This window comes from Oncorhynchus keta, chromosome 14 (assembly GCF_023373465.1).
Source record: "Oncorhynchus keta strain PuntledgeMale-10-30-2019 chromosome 14, Oket_V2, whole genome shotgun sequence".
Taxonomy (NCBI): Eukaryota; Metazoa; Chordata; class Actinopteri; order Salmoniformes; family Salmonidae; genus Oncorhynchus; species Oncorhynchus keta.
The window spans coordinates 2,718,017-2,739,766 of record NC_068434.1 but is presented as its reverse complement, the minus strand read 5'-3'; the positions used below and the strand labels follow the sequence as shown (position 1 = coordinate 2,739,766).

Genomic DNA, 21,750 nt, shown 5'->3' with positions numbered 1-21,750 from the left:
AGTAATGAGTGAATATGTACCATTCTCAAAGGGGGTCACAGAGTGTAAGAATATTACCACCAAAGGGGTCACAGAGTGTAGAATATTACCACCAAAGGGGTCACAGAGTGTAAGAATATCACCACCAAAGGGGTCACAGAGTGTAGAATATTACCACCAGAGGGGTCATAGAGTGTAGAATATTACCACCAGAGGGGTCATAGAGTGTAGAATATTACCACCAAAGGGGGTCATAGAGTGTAGAATATTACCACCAGAGGGGTCACAGAGTGTAGAATATTATCCCCAGAGGGGTCACAGAGTGTAGAATATTACCACCAGAGGGGTCACAGAGTGTAGAATATTACCACCAAAGGGGGTCACAGAGTGTAGAATATTATCCCCAGAGGGGTCACAGAGTGTAGAATATTACCACCAGAGGGGTCACAGAGTGTAGAATATTACCACCAGAGGGGTCACAGAGTGTAGAATATTATCCCCAGAGGGGTCACAGAGTGTAGAATATTACCACCAGAGGGGTCACAGAGTGTAGAATATTACCACCAGAGGGGTCACAGAGTGTAGAATATTACCACCAAAGGGGTCACAGAGTGTAGAATATTATCCCCAGAGGGGTCACAGAGTGTAGAATATTACCACCAGAGGGGTCACAGAATGTAGAATATTACCACCAAAGGGGTCACAGAGTGTAGAATATTATCCCCAGAGGGGTCACAGAGTGTAGAATATTACCACCAGAGGGGTCACAGAGTGTAGAATATTACCACCAGAGGGGTCACAGAGTGTAGAATATTACCACCAGAGGGGTCACAGAGTGTAGAATATTACCACCAGAGGGGTCACAGAGTGTAGAATATTATCCCCAGAGGGGTCACAGAGTGTAGAATATTACCACCAGAGGGGTCACAGAGTGTAGAATATTACCACCAAAGGTATTTTTCATTGCAGTGACTCCAGCAGAGCGTTCAGATCCATGGGAGAGCCACATATCGTTGCCCCACTGTGACCTCCAGAAGTTGGCCTCAGCCGAAATTGAGTGAGACTCTTGAAAAAAGCTAAATCTGTTTGAAATTGGTTAGCAAATAAAAAACAAGGCCTTGCGCTTCACATTGTTTCGTTACCCCCAAGCATTAAGAGAAACTATAGACAAAGACAAAACAACAAAGATTTATATAAAAGTATAAACTGTAGTAGGATGTGTCAAAGGAGCAGTGAACGTAAACGATAAGGAACCGAGATCTGCACCATTCAAGTCAATTTAAAGTGAAAATAGCTTATTCCATAAACTCTGAGCTAGACGTCATCCGGCTTTTGAAATTCAACTCAACTGGAAATTATGTTCAAGACCAAACCAAGGGTTCTTGTAGTAAGAGAGACTAAAAACCCTCTTTAGTTTAAATCAGGAACTTTTCTGAGAAATAAAACAAATCATAATTTAAATAAAAGGGTACCTACTATTTTAAGTACATATGAAAACTGATCATAAAATAATTGAATAACAAAATATTTTACATATAAATGTTCCTAAGACGTTTTTTTTTTTTAGAAATAAGTATTAATAACTAAATAGAACAATAACCGTGTAAAGTCAGAGCAGACCTGTATGCCCTTTAAAACAGTATCTTAGTTACTGTATACATACAATTTTTACAAAAAATACAGCTTTCAGGCTTCTTCGTAAGTTTGTAAACAAAATAGTTATTCTGGTCATACAAGAACAAACTAATACATTGAAATACCTGAGTATTCCTGTAAAATAGTCACCTGATGCTTGTTAGGTAAACAACATGAGGAAAATGACAAGACCATATGGCTGAAACCGTCAACCTGTTCCTTCTGGTGAGATTTTAGGGAGGAATTTCACCACAAACTCCACAGTCTTTTTCAAGCCTTCGATAACCTTGGTGTTCGCGCCCACCATTTCCTCAATGGCGTCACACCTGGAGTTGATGAGCAAGGAGAGGGGAGCCACGATGTCAGAGTTCACGTTGGGGGTTTTGGAGGGTGGAGGTTTGCACGGAGTAACCGGTAAAGAGGGGAATTCGTCGTGTTCAACAGCATTCAAAAGCATGATATTATCCACAGGCCAGGCGTCGTTATGACAGTTGTCTAGAAGCACGTTTCTCTCTTGTTGTTTAGCAATAGAACGGTTCACTTCTTCCTTTCTTGTTTTGTCACGACTTTGCATGGCCATGCTGAAATAAACGATCCAATTATTATTCCAGTCACAGCAAATGTCTTATATCTTGAACAAATAAAAATAGTAATACTTTTTTTTGTTCACAATCTTTCTGAAGTTTTGGTACGGAGCTCGGTGACAAAGCGTCTGTTCAAGCCGCCATCTTGGCCCTGCAAGTGTCAACTCGTCAGACGTCATGACACGACATGAGAAGTGTCCACTTCATTCGAGGGCTGAGGGGAGAGGGTGTGTCTTTTAAGCTTTTGGTCTGCGCACCATTGGAGCTTCAACTTCGGATTCTTCTGCTTCTTCTTCTTTGGTAATTATGGCGGTCTGCAAATTGTTTTTATAGGTGCATGCCGCCACCTACTGCATTGGCTATGTATCAGCCTACTGTTCTCTATTATGAATTCTCTATTGCCCCTACCAACTAACACTGCTTCCATTAAAAGCTCACCACTATTCCACTACTTTGGCCCCATCTTATTCTACTCCAGGCCAGCAGCCTGGGAGGAGGGCACACTGTCATTCAAAATGTCTTGTAAACTCTTCTGCAGTAAAATCTCGTACTTCTCTGCAGCTGCCCTCGAGCACACTTCTCACATCTAGGAATCTCTTGTGCTCGACTTGGACTAAAATATTTGCCAGTACTTATATTGGGTGAGGGTACTGTTTATATTTCCACAATACATTTGCGCTAATATTCTATAAGAGGTGCAGGAACTCAAGCAGTAGAACATTTGAGGTGCCGGTACTCAGTATCTCAACCTGCACATTCATCTTCTGCCGATCTACCATCTGTTTAATTGCTATATTATAATTACTTCACCACCATGGCCTATTTATTTCCTTAACTTACCTCATTTACACTCACTGTACATAGACTTTTTGTTTTCTTTTGTTCTACTGTATTATTGACTGTGTGTTTTGTTTATTCCATGTGTAACTCTGTGTTGTTGTATGTGTCGAATTGCTACGCTTTATCTTGGCCAGGTCGCAGTTTTTAAAACGAGAACTTGTTCTCAAGTAGCCTTACCTGGTTAAATAAAGGTGAAATAAAATAAATAAATCAAATAAACTCAGCTCCGGTGAGCTCCTGCCCAAGTCAAGTACTTGTAATATCCCTCCTACACACTTCTGCAACATGACCATAAACTTGGCACCTGAAACACTGTAGTGGGTTCGGAACAAAAGCTCTTACGGGATAAGTGATATATCTTAACATTACTTTGTCAGGTAAAGACTCAGAATCAAAACTCAAAAGGACAGACAGTGACTCTTCTGTTTTACGTTGCTCGTCTGCGTCATACCAAACTACGAGCTTCACAGACACTGGGAATCTTCCATTTCAGTTGATCCACCTCCACCCCAATAATCTCTTCCTTTCAGTGGCGCCCTGTTCCTGAGAGCAAAGCAAGTATCAGGTATTTTCTCCAGTCGCATGGCGCAGAGCGCCCCCTCCCTCTGGGCGGAAGAAGCACACAAAAATTATCACAAGTCCACTTCAGGTTACCTTCATTGATTCAACAGTACCCAACACCATTTTCACCCAACCTGACACCACTAGTGGGGTGCGGGTCAGCTGTTTGTTCACCCGGAAGAAATTGCTAATAGCCAGGTATGTGGGAACAATATTTGTTTTATTTTATTCCTACTATAAAATGTATGTGTGTTGACTTCGAGTAGGTGTGTCTGGTCTGTTTTAATTAACAAAATAAAACTATCGATTTCATTTGTTTTCATTCCTCTTCACACACCCATAACATAGGCGTTAAATTAAATTCTAAATATGGCATTGTATTGTTTTGAAAATACATTTTATTAGTCTTGTGTTTCTTAGGACTTTCCCCAACAAATTAATAATGGATTTATTTTTGATGGTTTATCTTCAATATATTTATAAAAATAGATATATATAACTTTAAAAACCTTTAAAAACCTTTATTTAACTAGGCAAGACAGTTAAGAACAAATTCTTATTTACAATGACGGAAGTACCCTGCATCTGCATATCACCACGATCAATCATCCACGGCATGCTGTTATACACACAGGAGATTTTAAAAGGTGTATGCAGGCAAGAATGTGGTAAAAATGGGTCTGTTTATAAGGGGCTCATATAACATTACCCAATTTGTTTTTATAGGCTAAAGTACAGTACATACTATTTGTGAAAGCAGTACAATACAAACTTGCATTTTCATCCCATAAAATGTAGTGGAATTACACATCCTTTTATCCTCAGATTGGAGATGTTCGTATAAAAGTTTATACTCATCACTGTAACATAAGATTTATTGATTAAAACAAATAAATACTTTGGTTTTGTTGTTGTTTTGACACTCTAGGAAAGCTTTCAGATAAATAATCCAGTTGTAATAAAATAATAATATTTTTTCTATCTAGAGTAGTAATATATTGGATGAGTGTGTTGGGGGTAACTGGCCCCTGGAGGGGTAACTGATTCCTGTGGGGTAACTGGCCCCTGGGAGGGTAACTGACTCCTGTGGGGTAACTGGCCCCTGGGGGGGTAACTGACTCCTGTGGGGTAACTGGCCCCTGGGGGGTTATGAATGTGTTTCTACCTGTCATTTAGACAATGACTAGCCCAGTTAGCGCTAGTTTATGCTAGCTAGCAACTTCAGCTAGCTGGTTAGCTTAAGATCATTGGAGTAATAGCTAGCAACCTTATTTATTACCAGATCGTCTGATGTAAAATACATTAAAAACTGCAGAGATTTAAGATTTTTTATTATTCAAATCATATTTAGTGTAATTGTACATCATGGAATGTATGGCAAAGAAACAACAAAGAACGAACAGAGAACATGAATGTGTCGGTGAGTGAAGCAGAGGACTTTACGCCAAATCTCCTCAGTGCGGATGTTAATGGTGACATGTGCAACACCATTCCCACCTCATATTTGATTTAAATCGTGCAAATAAGACAACTAGACTTGGCTTTTACGTATTACTTACTAAAGAATTGCTAAATCAACCTGATTTAAATGGACTTTAACACACTTGTGTGTAACGCTATTCCCATGGTACCTTTAAAAAAGAAAACACTAAAAACACTTTTCTAAAAACAACATTTCATGAAATAACTACAAACAAAAAAAAGTGTAAACTATAGCAATTTATTTTGCTTTATAGTTTATTCGCCTAAGCATGACCTTCACTCACATACCCATTTTTTTCCCCCAAGCGTTGCTTTTTTGTCTGGCAACAATTAGACATCCATAGTACCCTATAGTACCCAGAATCAAAACTCAAAAAGGAGAGAGACTCTGGTAGGTACACCGAGAGCTAATCTCTCGGCAGTAATACTGTAGATTACTTTATCACTGACCTCTAACCGGAGTCTCTCAGAGCGTTCACAGTCTGCCCACTGACATCCCTATCAGACCACAGCAAAATCACAGTCTACTTGAATAGAGCAATACTCAATCATGAAAGCATCAAAGCCAAAGGAACAGTGATATTAAGAAATGCTATAGATGGAAGGAATGTAGTGTGGAAAACTTACCAAAAAACAATTAGGCAACAACAAATTCAATCCCTTTTAGACAACTTCCTGGACAAAACTATTCACTGTAATTGTGAATAAATGTAGAAAACTGTCCAACCAATAACAAATAGACCCAGAGTCTACACCTTCACTATGGTGAATCACTAAAACAATCCAGAAATACACTACGGAAAAAGAAGGAACAGCATGTCAGAAATCAGGTCATTGTAATTGAATAATCCATAGACTCTAACCACTTCTGGGAAAATTGGAAAACACTAAACAAACAACAACACGAAGAATTATCTATCCAAAATGGAGATGTATGAGTAAACCACTTCTCCAATCTTTTTGGCTCTATAACAAAGAACAAACAGCAAAAACATATACATGATCAAATACAGATCTTAGAGTCAACTATTAAAGACTACCAGAACCCACTGGATTCTCCAATTATATTCAATGAACTACAGGGAAAAATAAAAACCCTCCAACCCAAAAAGGCATGTGGTGTTGATGGTATTCTCAGTGAAATGAGCAAATATACAGGCAACCAATTCCAATTGGCTATACTAAAACTCTTTAACATCATCCTTAGCTCTGGCATCTTCCCCAATATTTGGAATAAAGGACTGATCACCCCTAGTTTTGGCAAGTCGGTTAGGACATCTACTTTGTGCATGACACAAATCATTTTTCCAACAATTGTTTACAGACAGATTATTTCACTTATAATTCACTGTATCACAATTCCAGTGGGTCAGAAGTTTCCATACACTAAATTGACTGTGCATTTAAACAACATGGAAAATTCCAGAAAATTATTTCATGGCTTTAGAAGCTTCTGATAGGCAAATTCACAACATTTGAGTCAATTGGAGGTGTACCTGTGGATATATTTCAAGGCCTACCTTCAAACTCAGTGCCTCTGCTTGACTTGACATCATGGGAAAATCAAAAGAAATCAGCCAAGACCTCAGAAACAAAATTGGAGACCTCCACAAGTCTGGTTCATCCTTGGGAGCAATTTCCAAACGCCTGAAGGCACCACGTTCATTGTACAAACAATAGTACGCAATATAAACACCATGGGACCATGCAGCCGTCATACCGCTCAGGAAGGAGATGCATTCTGTCTCCTAGAGATGAACGTACTTTGGTCCGAAAAGTGCAAATCAGTCCCAGAACAACAGCAAACAACCTTATGATGATGCTGGAGGAAACCGGTACAAACGTATCTATATCCACAGTAAAACGAGACCTATATTGACACAACCTGAAAGGCCGCTCAGAAAGGAAGAAGCCACTGCTGCAAAAACCGCCATAAAAAAGCCAGACTACTGTTTGCAACTGCACATGGGGACAAAGATCGTACTTTTTGGAGAAATGTCCTCTGGTCTGATGCAACAAAAATAGAACTGTTTGGCCATAATGACCATCGTTATGTTTGGAGGAAAAAGGGGGAGGTCTCAATATAGGTCTCAATTAGGTCTCGATTTAGGTCTCAATATAGGTCTCAGTGTAGGTCTTTTAGGTCTCAATATAGGTCTCAATAAAGGTCTCAATATAGGTCTAAATATAGGTCTCAATATAGGTCTCAATATAGGTCTCAATATAGGTCTTGATAAAGGTCTCAATATAGGTCTCAATATAGGTCTCAATATAGGTTTAAATTTAGGTCTCGATTGGTGCTGACGACTGCCACCAATCGAGGAGGAGAGATGGTTGAGGGGGGTATGACTGTGTTGAGTTCCAGGTTGTTGCGACTTGACCAGGCGGTCAACCGCTCTACGGTACTTTGGAGATGAGACCGACCAGGGTGGTGTCATTAAGTCAACGTGAGTAGTTTGACAGATGTGTCGTTGGAGATGAGACCGACCAGGGCGGTGTCATTAAGTCAACGTGAGTAGTTTGAGGTGCAGTCATTGGTGGAGAGGAACTAGAGGAGAGCACCAACCCTGCGTCACCCCTGTGCTGAGAGAGAGGAAGTCTGAAAGATGTTTTCCCATCTTAATGTGCTGTGACAAGTTGGTCAGGAAGTCGGTGATCCACAGAAAGATAGTAACCAGATTTCTTCAGCTGGCTGAGTTCGTGCTGTAGCAGGTCCAGAATGATTGTGTTGAAGGCTGAGCTAAGGAAGTGGGGGGGAGGAGGAGAGGGGGAGTGGGGATAAGAAGTAGATGGGATGGGGGGGTGACTTGAGGAGTAAGACAGCTGAGGGGTTAGACGGCTGAGGGGTTAGACGGCTGAGGGGTTAGACGGCTGAGGGGTTAGACGGCTGAGGGGTTAGACGGCTGAGGGGTTAGACGGCTGAGGGGTTAGACGGCTGAGGGGACTTGATGGCTGAGGGGTTAGATGGCTGAGGGGTTAGACGCTAATGAGTTAGATGGCTGAGGGGACTTGATGGCTGAGGGTTTAGATGGCTGAGGGGTTAGATGGCTGAGGGGTTAGATGGCTGAGGGGTTAGATGGCTGAGGGGTTAGATGGCTGAGGGGTTAGATGGCTGAGGGGTTAGATGGCTGAGGGGTTAGATGGCTGAGGGGTTAGATGGCTGAGGGGTTAGATGGCTGAGGGGTTAGATGGCTGAGGGGTTAGATGGCTGAGGGGTTAGATGGCTGAGGGGTTAGATGGCTGAGGGGTTAGACGGCTGAGGGGTTAGATGGCTGAGGGTTTGATGGCTGAGGGTTTAGATGGCTGAGGGGACTTGATGGCTGAGGGTTTAGATGGCTGAGGGGTTAGATGGCTGAGGGGTTAGACGGCTGAGGGGTTAGACGGCTGAGGGGTTAGACGGCTGAGGGGTTGATGGCTGAGGGGTTAGACGGCTGAGGGGTTAGACGGCTGAGAGGACTTGATGGCTGAGGGGACTTGATGGCTGAGGGGACTTGATGGCTGAGGGGTTAGACGGCTGAGGGGTTAGACGGCTGAGGGGTTAGACGGCTGAGGGGTTAGACGGCTGAGGGGTTAGACGGCTGAGGGGTTAGACGGCTGAGGGGTTAGACGGCTGAGGGGTTAGACGGCTGAGGGGTTAGACGGCTGAGGGGTTAGACGGCTGATGGGTTAGACGGCTGATGGGTTAGACGGCTGATGGGTTAGACGGCTGAGGGGTTAGACGGCTGAGGGGTTAGACGGCTGAGGGGTTAGACGGCTGAGGGGTTAGACGGCTGATGGGTTAGACGGCTGAGGGGTTAGACGGCTGAGGGGTTAGACGGCTGAGGGGTTAGACGGCTGAGGGGTTAGACGGCTGAGGGGTTAGACGGCTGAGGGGTTAGACGGCTGAGGGGTTAGACGGCTGAGGGGTTAGACGGCTGAGGGGTTAGACGGCTGAGGGGTTAGACGGCTGAGGGGTTAGACGGCTGAGGGGTTAGACGGCTGAGGGGTTAGATTGCTGAGACTTGATGGCCATTGATATACCATGATTTCCTCACCTTAGCTTCTGGTTTTAGCTACTGGCTCTTAATTCTGTGAGCTAACATTTCACATGATCAATTCATAATCAATAAGAATGATATAGAAAAGTAGAGCCTAACCAAGCCGGTTTCTCTCCCTAGGGTGTTCAGCTATGTTGAAAGGGGGGCATGGCTGAAAACTTTAGGGAAGCACTGATCTAGCTAATGATTATTAGCATAAATACAGATTGTCCTTGTTGATCAGTTTGGCCTTCCTGTGACATTGGGTGCTGTAGATGTCCCGGAAGGTGTGATACGTTGGACAGAGCGCAGCGCCCTCTGGAGAGCCCTGCGGTTGCGGCCGGTGCAGAGGCCGTACCAGGCGGTGATACAGCCCGACAGGATGCTCTCAATTGTACCCCTGTGTTGAGGATCAGCGAAGTGGAGGTGTTGTTGCCTACCTTCACCACCAGGGGGGCGGCCCATCAGGAAGTCCAGGACCCAGTGGCACAGGGCGGGATTCAGACCCAGGGCCCCTGAGCTTAATGATGAGTGATCTGCATCTGACTCCAGAGTGATGTGTTCTGCAATTTGTAGTAGCAGTCTAAGGACCTGCATCGCAGTGCTCAGGGCGTCACTACAGCCCCAAGTTTGATCCCAGGCTGTGACCCGGAGACCTATGAGGCTGGTGCACAATTGGCCCATCGTCGTCAGGGTTAGGGGATGGTTTGGACAACTGGGATTTAATTGTCCCATCACGCTCTAGCAATTTTGTGGTGTGCCGGGCGTCTGCAAGCTGACTTCAGTCGCCAGCTGGTTGGTGTTTCCTCCGACACATTGATGGCTTCCGGGTTAAGCAAGTGTGTGTCAGGAAGCAGTGCAGCTTGGCAGGGTCATGTTTTCGGAGGATGCATGGCTCTCGACCTTCGCCTCTCCCAAGTTTGTACGGGAGTTGCAGCAAAGGGACAATACTGCACCAATTGGAAAACAAAACTTGGGAGAAAAAGTTTTTAAAAAAAAGTAAAAATATCCCAGAAATGTTCCATTTATGTCCAACCTTCAGTATGTCCAACCTTCCTGACATCCGCAGACCACGTGGTACCACGCCAACACATGACCTCCACATCAGGCTTCTTCACCTGCTGATCATCTGAGACCAGCCACCCGGACAACTGATGAAACTGAAGAGTATTTCTGCCTGAAATAAAGCCCTTTTGTGAAAAAAACTTAATTCTGATTGGCTGTGCCTGGCACCCCAGTGGGTGGGCCCATGCCCTCCAAGAACCACCCATGCCTGCACCCCTGCCAAGTTGTGAAATCCATAGATTAGGACCTAATTCATTTCAATGGACTGATTCATTCATTTCAATGGTGATTTTCCTCACATGAACTGTAACTCAGTAAAACTGTTCAAATTGTATTTTTGTTCAGTATAGTTCAACCCCCATCAGTTAATGATCATAAATCTGAATGGAATTACAGTGTATTCAGAAAGTTACTTCTTCCACATGTTATTTTACGGCCTTATTCTACTCCATAAAAGATAAAGCAAATTTTTTTTTTTTAAATAAGAAAAAAAGAAATATGACATTTAGATAATAATTCAGGCCCTTCACTCAGTAGTTTGTTGAAGCACCTTTGGCAGCGATTACAGCCTGGAGTCTTCTTGGGTCTGACGCCAAAAGCTTGGCACACCTGTACTTAGGGAGTTTCTCTCTTCTCTGCAGATCCTCTCAAGCTCTGTCAGGTTGGATGGGGAGCGTCTCTGCACAGCTTTTTTGCAGGTCACCAGAGATGTTCGATTGGGTTCAAGTCAGGGCTCTGGCTGAGCCACTCAAGGACATTCAGAGGCTTGTCCCGAAGCCACACCTGCGTTGTCTTGGCTGTGTGCTTAGGGTCATTGTCCTGTTGGAAGGTGAACCTTCACCCCAGTCTGAGGTCCTGAGTACTCTGGAGCAGGTTTTCATCAAGGGTCTCTCTGTACTTTGCTCTGTTCATCTTTCCTTTGATCCTGACTAGTCTCCCAGTCCCTGCGGCTGAAAAACATCCCCACAGCATGATGCTGCCACCACCATGCTTCACCATAGGGACGGTGACAGATTTCCTCCAGACGTGACGCTTGGCTTTCAGGCCAAAGAGTTCAATCTTGGTTTCATCAGACCAGAGAATCTTGTTTCTCATGGTCTAAGAGTCTTTAGGTGCCTTTTGGCAAACTCCAAGCGGGCTGTCATGTGCCTTTTATTGAGGAGTGGCTTCCATCTGGCCACTCTACCATAAAGGCCTGATTGATGGAGTGCTGCAGAGATGGTTGTCCTTCTGGAATGTTCTACCAATGTTCTACCATCTTCACAGAAGAACTCTGGAACTCTGTCAGAGTGACCATCTGGTTCTGGGTCACCTCCCTGACCAAGGCCCTTCTTCCCCATTGCTCAGTTTGGCTGGGAGGCCAGCTCTAGGAAGAGTCTTGGTGGTTCCAAACTTCTTCCATTGAAAAATGATGGAGGCCCCTGTGTTCTTGGGGACCTTCAATTCTGCAGAAATGTTTTGGTGCCCCTTCCCCTGATCTGTGCCTCAACACAATCCTGTCTTGGAGCTCTACGGACATTTCCTTGGACCTCAGTGCCTGTCAGAGCAAAGCCATATCAACCGTGGGACCTTATATAGACAGGTGTGTGCCTTTACAAATCATGTCCAATCAATTGAATGTACCACAGGTGGACTCCAATACATTTGTAGAAACATCTCAAGGATGATCAATGGAAACAGGATGCACCTGAGCTCAATGTCGAGTCTCATAGCAAAGGGGTTAGCAAAAGGTCTGAATACTTATGCAAATAAGGTATTTCTGTTTAGTATTTTTTAAATAAATTAGCAACAACAAAAAATGTAAACCTTCTTTCAATTTGTCATTATGGGGTATTGTGTGTAGATTGATTTAATACATTTTCAAACAAGGTTGTAGCAATATATATATATATATACACTGCTCAAAAAAATAAAGGGAACACTTAAACAACACAATGTAACTCCAAGTCAATCACACTTCTGTGAAATCAACCTGTCCACTTAGGAAGCAACACTGATTGACAATACATTTCACATGCTGTTGTGCAAATGGAATAGACAACAGGTGGAAATTATAGGCAATCAGCAAGACACCCCCAATAAAGGAGTGGTTCTGCAGGTGGGGACCACAGACCACTTCTCAGTTCCTATGCTTCCTGGCTGATGTTTTGGTCACTTTTGAATGCTGGCGGTGCTTTCACTCTAGTGGTAGAATGAGACAGAGTCTACAACTCACACAAGTGGCTCAGGTAGTGCAGCTCATCCAGGATGGGACATCAATGCGAGCTGTGGCAAGAAGGTTTACTGTGTCTGTCAGCGTAGTGTCCAGAGCATGGAGGTACTACCAGGAGACAGGCCAGTACATCAGGAGATGTGGAGGAGGTCGTAGGAGGGCAACAACCCAGCAGCAGGACCGCTACCTTCGCCTTTGTGCAAGGAGGAGCACTGCCAGCCCTGCAAAATGACCTCCAGCAGGCCACAAATGTGCATGTGTCTGCTCAAACGGTCAGAAAAAGACTCCATGAGGGTGGTATGAGGGTCCGACGTCCACAGGTGGGGGTTGTGCTTACAGCCCAACACCGTGCAGGACGTTTGGCATTTGCCAGAGAACACCAAGATTGGCAAATTCGCCACTGGCGCCATGTGCTCTTCACAGATGAAAGCAGGTTCACACTGAGCACATGTGACAGACGTGACAGTCTGGAGACGCCGTGGAGAACGTTCTGCTGCCTGCAACATCCTCCAGCATGACCGGTTTGGCAGTGGGTCAGTCATGGTGTGGGGTGGCATTTCTTTGGGGGGCCGCACAGCCTTCCATGTGCTCGCTAGAGGTAGCCTGACTGCCATTAGGTACCGAGACGAGATCCTCAGACCCCTTGTGAGACTATATGCTGGTGCGGTTGGCCCTGGGTTCCTCCTAATGCAAGACAATGCTAGACCTCATGTGGCTGGTGTGTGTCAGCAGTTCCCGCAAGAGGAAGGCATTGATGCTATGGACTGGCCCGCCCGTTCCCCTGAATCCAATTGAGCACATCTGGGACATCATGTCTCGCTCCATCCACCAACGCCACGTTGCACCACAGACTGTCCAGGAGTTGGCGGATGCTTTAGTCCAGGTCTGGGAGGAGATCCCTCAGGAGACCATCCGCCACCTCATCAGGCGTTGTAGGGAGGTCAGACAGGCACGTGGAGGCCACACACACTACTGAGCCTCATTGACTTGTTTTAAGGACATTACATCAAAGTTGAATCAGCCTGTAGTAGTGGTTTTCCACTTTAATCTTGAGTGTGATTCCAAATCCCGACCTCCATGGGTTGATAAATTTGATTTCCATTGATACTTTGTGTGATTTTGTTGTCAGCACATTCAACTATGTAAAGAAAAAAGTATTTAATAAGAATATTTCATTAATTTAGATCTAGGGTGTGTTATTTTAGTGTTCCCTTTATTGTTTTGAGCCGTGTATATGTATATAATGTAACAAAATGTGGATAAAGGGAAGGAGTCGGAATACTTTCCGAATGCAGTTTCTGAACAAAGTTTGCCATAAACTGTCATGACACTCATCTCAGTTGTGCCACTAGTGTTTTCTCCGAACCATTACAGTCATCAGCTCATTTATAGCCTGGTTCCCAGAGCTATGCTGTCTTACCAACTCAAAAAGGTGACAACAACACAAACAGATCTGGGACCAGGCAAGCTTATCTATTGTGTGGACAAAACATTAAGAACACCGGCTCTTTCCGTGACAGACTGACCAAGTGAATCCAGGTGAAGGCTATGATCCCTTATTGATGTCACTTGTTAAATCCACTTCAATCAGTGTAGATGAAGGGGAGGAGACAGGTTAAATCCACTTCAATCAGTGTAGATGAAGGGGAGGAGACAGGTTAAATCCACTCCAATCAGTGTAGATGAAGGGGAGGAGACAGGTTAAATCCACTCCAATCAGTGTAGATGAAGGGGAGGAGACAGGTTAAATCCACTCCAATCAGTGTAGATGAAGGGGAGGAGACAGGTTAAATCCACTCCAATCAGTGTAGATGAAGGGGAGGAGACAGGTTAAATCCACTTCAATCAGTGTAGATGAAGGGGAGGAGACAGGTTAAATCCACTCCAATCAGTGTAGATGAAGGGGAGGAGACAGGTTAAATCCACTTCAATCAGTGTAGATGAAGGGGAGGAGACAGGTTAAATCCACTTCAATCAGTGTAGATGAAGGGGAGGAGACAGGTTAAATCCACTCCAATCAGTGTAGATGAAGGGGAGGAGACAGGTTAAATCCACTCCAATCAGTGTAGATGAAGGGGAGGAGACAGGTTAAATCCACACCAATCAGTGTAGATGAAGGGGAGGAGACAGGTTAAATCCACTTCAAATCAGTGTAGATGAAGGGGAGGAGACAGGTTAAATCCACTCCAATCAGTGTAGATGAAGGGGAGGAGACAGGATAAATCCACTTCAATCAGTGTAGATGAAGGGGAGGAGACAGGTTAAATCCACTTCAAATCAGTGTAGATGAAGGGGAGGAGACAGGTTAAATCCACTCCAATCAGTGTAGATGAAGGGGAGGAGACAGGATAAATCCACTTCAATCAGTGTAGATGAAGGGGAGGAGACAGGATAAATCCACTTCAATCAGTGTAGATGAAGGGGAGGAGACAGGTTAAATCCACTTCAATCAGTGTAGATGAAGGGGAGGAGACAGGTTAAATCCACTCCAATCAGTGTAGATGAAGGGGAGGAGACAGGTTAAATTCACTTCAATCAGTGTAGATGAAGGGGAGGAGACAGGTTAAATCCACTCCAATCAGTGTAGATGAAGGGGAGGAGACAGGTTAAATCCACTCCAATCAGTGTAGATGAAGGGGAGGAGACAGGTTAAATCCACTCCAATCAGTGTAGATGAAGGGGAGGAGACAGGTTAAATCCACTTCAATCAGTGTAGATGAAGGGGAGGAGACAGGTTAAATCCACTTCAAATCAGTGTAGATGAAGGGGAGGAGACAGGTGGTTAAAGAAGGATTTTTAAGCCTTCAGATAATTGAGACATGGATTGTGTATGTGTCCATTCAGAGGATGACTGGGAAAGCCAAAATATTGAAGTGCATTTGAACGGAGTATGGTATTAGGTGCCAGATGCACCGGTTTGTATCAAGAACTGCAACGCTGCTGGGTTTTCCCACGCTCAACAGTTTCCCGTATGAATCAAGAATGGCCCATCAGGCAAAGGACATCCAGCCGACTGGACACAACTGCAGGAAGTATTGGAGTCAACGTGGGCCAGCATCCCTGTGGAACGCTTTCAACACCTTGTAGAGTCCCATACCCTGACGAATTGGGGCGGCAGCGTAGCCTAGTGGTTAGAGCGTTGGACTAGTAACCGGAAGGTTGTGAGTTCAAACCCCTGAGCTGACAAGGTCGTCGTTCTGCCCCTGAACAGGCAGTTAACCCACTGTTCCCAGGCCGTCATTGAAAATAAGAATGTGTTCTTAACTGACTTGCCTGGTTAAATAAAGGTAAAAAAAAAAAATTGAGGCTGTTCTGAGGACAAAAGGGGGTGCAACTCAATAAAAGTGTTCCTGATGTTTTGTACACTCAGTGTTACGCTTCCTCCTCCTGAGTACAGTTTCCTGTCACCAGTAGAGGGCTCTGCATTGAAATAATAAACAAACATACTGTACAGTTTCCTGAAGAGGAAATAATCGAACCAGCCTAGCATTCCAGTCATCGAACCAGCCTAGCAATCCAGTCATCGAACCAGCCTAGCATTCTAGTCATCGAACCAGCCTAGCATTCCAGTCATCGAACCAGCCTAGCATTCCAGTCATTGAACCAGCCTAGCATTCCAGTCATTGAACCAGCCTAGCATTCCAGTCATTGAACCAGCCTAGCATTCTAGTCATTGAACCAGCCTAGCATTCTAGTCATTGAACCAGCCTAGCATTCTAGTCATCGAACCAGCCTAGCATTCTAGTCATCGAACCAGCCTAGCATTCCAGTCATCGAACCAGCCTAGCATTCCAGTCATCGAACCAGCCTAGCATTCCAGTCATCGAACCAGCCTAGCATTCCAGTCATTGAACCAGCCTAGCATTCTAGTCATCGAACCAGCCTAGCATTCCAGTCATTGAACCAGCCTAGCATTCCAGTCATTGAACCAGCCTAGCATTCCAGTCATCGAACCAGCCTAGCATTCCAGTCATCGAACCAGCCTAGCATTCCAGTCATCGAACCAGCCTAGCATTCCAGTCATTGAACCAGCCTAGCATTCCAGTCATTGAACCAGCCTAGCATTCCAGTCATCATTGAACCAGCCTAGCATTCCAGTCATCGAACCAGCCTAGCATTCCAGTCATCGAACCAGCCTAGCATTCCAGTCATCGAACCAGCCTAGCATTCTAGTCATCGAACCAGCCTAGCATTCTAGTCATCGAACCAGCCTAGCATTCTAGTCATCGAACCAGCCTAGCATTCCAGTCATCGAACCAGCCTAGCATTCCAGTCATCGAACCAGCCTAGCATTCCAGTCATTGAACCAGCCTAGCATTCTAGTCATTGAACCAGCCTAGCATTCTAGTCATTGAACCAGCCTAGCATTCTAGTCATTGAACCAGCCTAGCATTCCAGTCATCGAACCAGCCTAGCATTCTAGTCATTGAACCAGCCTAGCATTCTAGTCATTGAACCAGCCTAGCATTCCAGTCATCGAACCAGCCTAGCATTCTAGTCATCGAACCAGCCTAGCATTCTAGTCATCGAACCAGCCTAGCATTCTAGTCATTGAACCAGCCTAGCATTCCAGTCATCGAACCAGCCTAGCAGTCTAGTCATTGAACCAGCCTAGCATTCTAGTCATTGAACCAGCCTAGCATTCTAGTCATTGAACCAGCCTAGCATTCTAGTCATTGAACCAGCCTAGCATTCTAGTCATTGAACCAGCCTAGCATTCTAGTCATTGAACCAGCCTAGCATTCTAGTCATCGAACCAGCCTAGCATTCTAGTCATTGAACCAGCCTAGCATTCTAGTCATTGAACCAGCCTAGCATTCCAGTCATTGAACCAGCCTAGCATTCTAGTCATTGAACCAGCCTAGCAATCCAGTCATTGAACCAGCCTAGCAATCCAGTCATTGAACCAGCCTAGCAATCCAGTCATTGAACCAGCCTAGCAATCCAGTCATTGAACCAGCCTAGCAATCCAGTCATTGAACCAGCCTAGCAGTCTAGTCATCAACCAGCCTAGCATTCATTGAACCAGCCTAGCATTCTAGTCATTGAACCAGCCTAGCATTCTAGTCATTGAACCAGCCTAGCATTCTAACCAGTCATCGAACCAGCCTAGCAATCCAGTCATCGAACCAGCCTAGCATTCTAGTCATTGAACCAGCCTAGCATTCCAGTCATTGAACCAGCCTAGCATTCCAGTCATTGAACCAGCCTAGCATTCTAGTCATTGAACCAGCCTAGCATTCTAGTCATTGAACCAGCCTAGCATTCTAGTCATTGAACCAGCCTAGCATTCTAGTCATTGAACCAGCCTAGCATTCCAGTCATTGAACCAGCCTAGCATTCCAGTCATTGAACCAGCCTAGCATTCCAGTCATTGAACCAGCCTAGCATTCTAGTCATTGAACCAGCCTAGCATTCTAGTCATTGAACCAGCCTAGCATTCTAGTCATTGAACCAGCCTAGCATTCTAGTCATTGAACCAGCCTAGCATTCTAGTCATTGAACCAGCCTAGCATTCTAGTCATTGAACCAGCCTAGCATTCTAGTCATTGAACCAGCCTAGCATTCCAGTCATTGAACCAGCCTAGCATTCTAGTCATTGAACCAGCCTAGCATTCTAGTCATTGAACCAGCCTAGCATTCATTGAACCAGTCATTGAACCAGCCTAGCATTCTAGTCATTGAACCAGCCTAGCATTCTAGTCATTGAACCAGCCTAGCATTCTAGTCATTGAACCAGCCTAGCATTCTAGTCATTGAACCAGCCTAGCATTCTAGTCATTGAACCAGCCTAGCATTCCAGTCATTGAACCAGCCTAGCATTCCAGTCATTGAACCAGCCTAGCATTCTAGTCATTGAACCAGCCTAGCATTCTAGTCATTGAACCAGCCTAGCATTCTAGTCATTGAACCAGCCTAGCATTCTAGTCATTGAACCAGCCTAGCATTCTAGTCATTGAACCAGCCTAGCATTCTAGTCATTGAACCAGCCTAGCATTCTGAACCAGTCAGTCATTGAACCAGCCTAGCATTCTAGTCATTGAACCAGCCTAGCATTCTAGTCATTGAACCAGCCTAGCATTCTAGTCATTGAACCAGCCTAGCATTCTAGTCATTGAACCAGCCTAGCATTCCAGTCATTGAACCAGCCTAGCATTCAGTCATTGAACCAGCCTAGCATTCCAGTCATTGAACCAGCCTAGCATTCTAGTCATCGAACCAGCATTCTAGTCATTGAACCATTCTAGTCATCCAGAACCAGCCTAGCATTCTAGTCATTGAACCAGCCTAGCATCCAGTCTCGAACCAGCCTAGCATTCTAGTCATTGAACCAGTCATTGAACCAGCCTAGCATTCCAGTCATTGAACCAGCCTAGCATTCCAGTCATTGAACCAGCCTAGCATTCTAGTTGAACCAGCCTAGCAGTCTAGTCATTGAACCAGCCTAGCATTCTAGTCATTGAACCAGCCTAGCAGTCTAGTCATTGAACCAGCCTAGCATTCTAGTCATTGAACCAGCCTAGCAGTCTAGTCATTGAACCAGCCTAGCAGTCTAGTCATCGAACCAGCCTAGCATTCTAGTCATCGAACCAGCCATTGAACCAGCCTAGCATTCTAGTCATTGAACCAGCCTAGCATTCTAGTCATTGAACCAGCCTAGCATTCTAGTCATTGAACCAGCCTAGCATTCCAGTCATTGAACCAGCCTAGCATTCCAGTCATTGAACCAGCCTAGCATTCTAGTCATTGAACCAGCCTAGCATTCCAGTCATTGAACCAGCCTAGCATTCTAGTCATTGAACCAGCCTAGCATTCTAGTCATTGAACCAGCCTAGCATTCTAGTCATCGAACCAGCCTAGCATTCTAGTCATTGAACCAGCCTAGCATTCTAGTCATTGAACCAGCCTAGCATTCTAGTCATTGAACCAGCCTAGCATTCCAGTCATTGAACCAGCCTAGCATTCTAGTCATTGAACCAGCCTAGCATTCCAGTCATTAGTCATTGAACCAGCCTAGCATTCTAGTCATCGAACCAGCCTAGCATTCTAGTCATTGAACCAGCCTAGCATTCTAGTCATTGAACCAGCCTAGCATTCTAGTCATTGAACCAGCCTAGCATTCTAGTCATTGAACCAGCCTAGCATTCTAGTCATTGAACCAGCCTAGCATTCTAGTCATTGAACCAGCCTAGCATTCTAGTCATTGAACCAGCCTAGCATTCTAGTCATTGAACCAGCCTAGCATTCTAGTCATTGAACCAGCCTAGCATTCTAGTCATTGAACCAGCCTAGCATTCTAGTCATTGAACCAGCCTAGCATTCTAGTCATTGAACCAGCCTAGCATTCTAGTCATTGAACCAGCCTAGCATTCTAGTCATTGAACCAGCCTAGCATCAGTGCTGAGCAATCAGTGCTTTTTGGAGGTCGGTTCGATTGTTATTTTAAAAAAAAAGTGTTTTAGATTTCAATAAAAAAATAAAAACATTAAATATTGACATTACAATGATTTTAGAGCTTTTTAATTAAAATACCAAAGTCAAAAATAGTGAACATTCAAATGCCCAAACTTTGAAAATATGATATTGTCTCCGTCGGGTCCACCTTGGGTAGACATCAATATGATTATAGTAAATTACTATGAAATAACATTTTTCATAGTACGTACAATATTACCTCAACACCGGTACCCCCTGTATAAATCCCCACTATTGTTAATTACTGCTACTCTTTAATTATGTTATTCTTATCTCTTACTTTTTTGGGGGTATTTTCTTAACTGCATTTTTGGTTAAGTAAGCATTTCACTGTTGTATTCTCCACATGACAAATAAAATGTACATATTCTTTAGGTCTGATTTTATGACTTTTAAATGTTTAATTCCTTAAAGTCATCATCTCATCTCTCCCCAGGCAGTAGCAGTCAGCCAGACAGTTATCTCTGTTCTCCCCATACTGTACTGTCTGTTGTCATCCTATTTAGCTAGTCTGCCTAAGTATGCTGCTGTCTGACCAAATCATTTGACTAGTTCTTCAAAGTAGATAAAGGCATACTTTCACGATCGGTCTCTGTCCCTCATCGTTGTGTTGTGTGTGGTCTGTGTGTATCTATCCTAACGTAGCAGGTGTTAAAGTCCAGACATCTGTATATAATGACGAGATGCCCATGTCTCCGCCCTGACAATGGGAGTCGCTGTACCAAAGGTGGGAATGCAGGCAACAAGTTGAGCCCATTGTGCTAAATTTGGACAGATTTTGTTGTGAGTTCCAAATCTCGCTTCGCCGTTTCCTCTCTTTCCCTCCCGCCTTCTTTCCTTCTCTTTTCCCCCCTCTTTTCCCCCCGCCTTCTCTCCCCTCTCTTTTCCCCCCGCCTTCTCTCCCCTCTCTTTTCCCCCGCCTTCTCTCCCCTCTCTTTCCCCCCGCCTTCTCTCCCCCTCTCTTTTCCCCCGCCTTCTCTCCCCTCTCTTTCCCCCGCCTTCTCTCCCCTCTCTTTTCCCCCCGCCTTCTCCCCCTCTCTTTTCCCCCCCTTCTCTCTCCCCTCTCTTTTCCCCCGCCTTCTCTCCCCTCTCTTTTCCCCCCGCCTTCTCTCCCCTCTCTTTTCCCCCCGCCTTCTCTCCCTCTCTTTTCCCCCGCCTTCTCTCTCCCCTCTCTTTTCCCCCGCCTTCTCTCCCCTCTCTTTTCCCCCGCCTTCTCTCCCCTCTCTTTTCCCCCGCCTTCTCTCTCCCCTCTCTTTTCCCCCGCCTTCTCTCCCCTCTCTTTTCCCCCCGCCTTCTCTCCCCTCTCTTTTCCCCCCGCCTTCTCTCCCCTCTCTTTTCCCCCCGCCTTCTCTCCCCTCTCTTTTCCCCCCGCCTTCTCTCCCCTCTCTTTTCCCCCCGCCTTCTCTCCCCTCTCTTTCCCCCGCCTTCTCTCCCCTCTCTTTTCCCCCGCCTTCTCTCCCCTCTCTTTTCCCCCGCCTTCTCTCCCCTCTCTTTTCCCCCCGCCTTCTCTCCCCTCTCTTTTCCCCCGCCTTCTCTCCCCTCTCTTTTCCCCCGCCTTCTCTCCCCTCTCTTTTCCCCCCGCCTTCTCTCCCCTCTCTTTTCCCCCGCCTTCTCTCCCCTCTCTTTTCCCCCGCCTTCTCATTTCCTGATTCTTACTACCATCACATTACAGCCAGTTAAAAGTACAAGTACGATATTGGCTATGGATTCCATTCCACAGAGATTAGGAATAAAACAGTATAGAAGTTGTAAGGTAAAACAAAAATAAGCTTCCTTTTTGCAGCATAAAGCATACAGCTGGCATCATTGGTTAACACATACTGTACACTTATGGCATAGATTCCTGTGATTTTGGATTGAAATAGGCATCTAAACCATTAAGCAACCTCTGGCATTCCCG

At 44.9% G+C, this 21,750-nt stretch overlaps 1 long non-coding RNA gene across 1 annotated transcript; it reads left to right on the top strand.

Annotated features, from left to right (window-relative positions):
• Positions 1-11,247: 11,247 nt before the first annotated feature.
• LOC127907106 (uncharacterized) lies at positions 11,248-15,338 on the top strand. The gene is made up of 3 exons (XR_008063241.1): positions 11,248-14,634; positions 14,722-15,108; positions 15,153-15,338. It is a non-coding gene; the product is annotated as an uncharacterized LOC127907106 (long non-coding RNA).
• The last annotated feature ends 6,412 nt before the right edge of the window (positions 15,339-21,750 follow it).